Source organism: Zonotrichia albicollis, chromosome 4 (assembly GCF_047830755.1).
Source record: "Zonotrichia albicollis isolate bZonAlb1 chromosome 4, bZonAlb1.hap1, whole genome shotgun sequence".
Classification (NCBI taxonomy): domain Eukaryota; kingdom Metazoa; phylum Chordata; class Aves; order Passeriformes; family Passerellidae; genus Zonotrichia; species Zonotrichia albicollis.
In genome coordinates, this window is record NC_133822.1 from 68,429,372 (window position 1) to 68,434,119 (window position 4,748).

Consider the following 4,748-nt stretch of genomic DNA (forward strand, 5'->3'; position numbering starts at 1 on the left):
CCTACAGGATTGAGTTCACCGTTCAACCATTTAATAACCTCCTAGCTATTCAGGATCTTTATATTTTAGGAGGTTGTGGATGACACATGCAATAACGCATTTGTCTTTCTTTGGATATAAGCCATCAGGTAGCAACACTGACGTGAGCTAGATAAGAATTTTCACTTGCAAATGAAGTCTCTGACATTTATTGCCAGTGACTTCATACTACTGAGTCATGTTTTCCCTATTTTAAAATCTTCTTTTAATTTTTAAATGGCAGTCCTGCTCAATTCTCAGTATCAGTTCTGTACATTGACTTGCCTGTAAGCCACTGACCATCATTCAGTCCTAGAAGCCAGTTCTCTATTTTACACTTCTTGCTTTTGTTCATTTCTGTCTTTGTTGGAAAAGACAAGTGTCTGCTAAGGAAGGCAGGAGCCTCCCTTGAAATGGAAAATGTAAACCCCCTCCCTCCAAATTATTATAATTTTGAAATTAAGGGGTTCTCAGGCAAAGATATGGGAATAGAAATAACCGTTCTTTACTAGGAAAATTAAAATACAAATGCAATAGTATAAAAAACAAACAAACAAAACAAAAACAACCAAAGCCAAAAAACACTTACAGAGTCAGAATACAACTTGACACCCAGTTGGTAGCAATCCTATGAAATGGTGGCTGCAGTCCTCCTGGAGAGACAGATGGGGTTCTGTTGAAGCAGTGATCCTGTAGAAGAGTGCAGTTTTCCTTTGAAGGTCCAGTGGTGGTGTAGATGGGTCTGGTCTTCCTCCCGGAATCCAGTGGAGAAAGGCTGCCTGAGGCAGTTGAAATCTCAGATTACATCCAGGTAGGAATGCTTGGCTCCTCCCCCTGGGTGGAGCATTTCACAATGGGATGAGGTAATTTTATCACTCATGCTTTGAGACTCAATGGGCCATTAAGAGAAGATATCTCCTGGAGGGAGGGTGGGTTATGGAAGAGATAAAGAACAGTGCTCCACCTGGTTTTAACAGGTAGCCCAAGTAACAGAAAATAACTGCCCCACCTCCAACAGATGGCAATAGAATACACACCCCTGGCCACATCTTGCATTTGCAACCTCAGACAATTTTTTGTCAACTCTGGTAGCAGCTGTGGTTTAAAGCTGTGGTCGCTATGAAGCCCGGATGGGTGCTGGAGTGATAGACCCCAGCTCTGGCCCACAACTCAGTGGGCAGCACAAGATGCTTCACTTCTTCATCCCTCTGCAATGCTCTAATAAATAAACTTGGGCTTCCAAATTGGAAGTGCTGTGTGATATTGAGGGGCAGAAGAAAACTGAGCCTGGCCATAAGCATGAACCACATCTCCTCTCATCCCAGTAATGGGCAGCAGGCTGCAGACTGCCAGGATGCACTCAGCAGGTTTAGCACACAGGGGGAAGCTCAGGTTTCTCCTTCATTAACAAGGTCAGTCTTGGCTTTCCATCCCCTTCTCCAGAGTGCATGGAACTGGCATCTATTCCCCCTTCTCTCCACAGCAAGGTAACAAAATCTATCTCTTTGAATCCTAGTATCCCCTGTCACCAGGCAAGCTGTGCAAGCAAGTGTTGCTATTAGGGCTTCCTTGTGCCTGGGCAGCTTCCCAGGCAGGGTTTCTCCAGCATGTCTGGGGCTTTGGTGTGCCCTTGAATCACAGATCCCTTTGAAAAGGGTCAGAAATTTCATTTGAGCCTTCGTTCTGCATGAGACTCAAGCTTCATTCTCCATACTTCTTCTGTACCCATATCCCTTCATCAAAAAACAAAATGACCATCATGCAAAATGCTCTTGTGTTCAGGTGGCCATACTAGCTGGTTCTGGGATGCATGGATTGTCAAAGGATAATGAGGCTTGTTGGTGAAAACCTCTGGACTAAGTTTTCTGTTGCATGGCTGCAGCCCAGCCTGATTTGGCACTGGGTTCTGCTCTTCCCTGCTCAGCTGGGAGACCAGGGACTGCACCTTTCTGCCAAGGCTGTGCCCCTGCCATCCCCATCTCCAGAGGGGAGCTCTGCCTGCCAGGGAGCTCAGAGATTTCAAGTGCAGTCCTCAGCTGACCTCAGGGGTGTGCTGGACTATTCTTGCCAGCAGCAGCCTTGTTTTAATTAGAAGCTGAACATTAGACAAAAAGAAAACCCGAACACCCTATCTTCAAAGTCTCACCATTTACCTTAGGCTTAAATTTTGTGGCTTAATTGACTCCTGGTGAGAAACTGAAATGTTAATGGTTAATGACTCAAAACAATTCCCCATTTGTGGGAGGGCAGAGTGCTTTGCTGTGGCAGAGCTTGCACACCCCAAGGAGAGGAGATGAGATTTGGGTGGGCGGTGGCAGAATCTCTGACCCATGTAAGGCAGATCACAAGGCAGATCCCAAGAGGGGTGAACACCTACCACCAGAGATTATGAGATGTTCAAAGATAAGAGGTAGATCCTGAGCAGTGGGATTTGATTGTACCAACTATCTTCCCCACCTCTCCCCCACTCCCAGGAGAGGTCATACTCACACAGGACATTCACATTCACACGTAAGGCTACATTGACAGAAGAGGCAGCTTTAATGTCTTAGAAGGTGTCATAAACCCTGAAGTGTCCCCAGACTCATTTCTGAGACCTTCCAGAAGAGTTCTGACAGCTCCCCCTCTTAGGAAGGTACCTGGGCATTCCCACCTAGACTGGAAGTATATTAACATAGAAATCTCTTTCATGGCCTCTCCCCACCCCTGACAGATCGAGACTGTGACCATCACTATAACAAGACTCTGAACATCACTTTGCACAATTAAGTTTGTCACAGGATCTATGGCTCTTTCCCTTCCTTCCTTCCGACACTTCCTTCCTTCCTTCCTTCCTTCCTTCCTTCCTTCCTTCCTTCCTTCCTTCCTTCCTTCCTTCCTTCCTTCCTTCCTTCCTTCCTTCCTTCCTTCCTTCCTTCCTTCCGACACTTCCTTCCGACACTTCCTTCCGACACTTCCTTCCGACACTTCCTTCCGACACTTCCTTCCGACACTTCCTTCCGACACTTCCTTCCTTCCTTCCGACACTTCCTTCCGACACTTCCTTCCGACACTTCCTTCCGACAGTTCCCCCCCCTCATACATTTCTGGGTGATACTTTAATGCTTTAATATTGCTATATTTCTATAGATATTAGTAGCTAAAACAGCTACATACCTGCTTTCCATTGCAACCAAATTGTTCCAAAATAAACCTACATATATGTATTCACAAACACTGATTGTTAAGTGTTGTCTCACTCTAATCCACCCCAAAGGAGCTATTACTAGGAGCCTGGGCTACCTTTGCCTTCAGAGATGTGGCAGCATTCCCACACAGGATAGTTTAATCCCAGCAGAAGCAGGAACTTTATTTCTGTTGCAGAGTTGCTGGAGCACTTGCAGGAGGTGGGAATTGACAGTCAGGGCTTGCCCCTGAGCATGGGCAGGCAGCAGGTTGCTGTGGGACCTGTGTGGAAGAGGAGCACAACCCCATGGCTGAGGCCAGGACAAACCTGCACCAAACCTGCTCACCCTGTGACCCGGGGGATCTTTATCTTACTGCTCTGTGAGGGAGGTTTCCCAGCCATAAAATGAGGATAAATGACACTTTTGCAGATGTCCAGCTGCACATGCATAAGCAGCAGTCAGCGCTCAGCTCTCCCCTGTCCTCCATGAACACGGATTTTAATGGCTGCTTTAACCCTTGTTCACTGCCTCGCTCCCACTCTCCAATGCCTCCGTGGACCATCTTCAGGACAACATTTCTCAAATCACCTTTCCTCAAGAAAACTCCCTGCACAGGGGAAGGTGTGGAAGGCTTGTGGGTGGCTGCAGTCACTCCCATCCCCACATCCCCATTCTCCACGCTGCCAGCAGCTTGTTTGTGTGGGGCCATACTGAGTGCGTTTGTTCATATCTACACTCCCAACGAGGGCTATTTATCAAGCCTACAAGATTCAAAACTGCAAGACCCTGACTTTCATAGTCATTTGCAGAGTCAGAAGCTGCTAATGGCCCATAAAATTTAGCAACTTCTCCATAAGCTGCTGGTTAATGAAAAATCGGTTAAATTGTTCACAGATCAGCTGGCACGGTGCCCTCTGATTCACAGGATGCTTTCCCTGGCAAAGGTTACATTAACTGTGCTGGGGAAGCAGGGAAAGAAGTTGGGGCATTTTGCTGCAGGCTGTGATTTTTCCTTGGTGGGATAAGGGCAGAGAATCCCCACACCAGGCATGCAGGATGGGACCCTCACAGGGGTGCTGAGAGCACTCTCAGGCACTGCCCCAGTACAGGTGCCCAAGCTGCTCCTGCCAGGTTTAAAGTCAGGCTTTGTGACAGGAGAGGAGCTCAATTCAGAGAGGCAGTTTTGGAGTGATGGATGCACATTAACTGAGTCCCTGTTCTCATTCTGAACTGAAAGCACAAAGCTGACTTTCCCCTTTCTGGGACAGTTGCATGCTGAGCAATGGGGAGTCCCTGCCTGCACATTCCTGCAGCTCTTTGGGTTATGGAGGCAGAGCAAAAGGACATCACAGCACTTAGCCAGCCTCCTGCAGAGCCTATTTTGCCTTGTGCTGTCCCTGCTGCTGCTGTTGCCTCTCACAGCAACTGCTTGCTGTACCAGTTTCATCACACACACACTGACCTGCGTTTGGGTGCTGGACTCTGGCTGCAGCAGAGAGCAAGGATTTGGCATCCATACTGAGGGAGCAGTCAGATGTCAGAACAAATTAATGCTGCTCACCA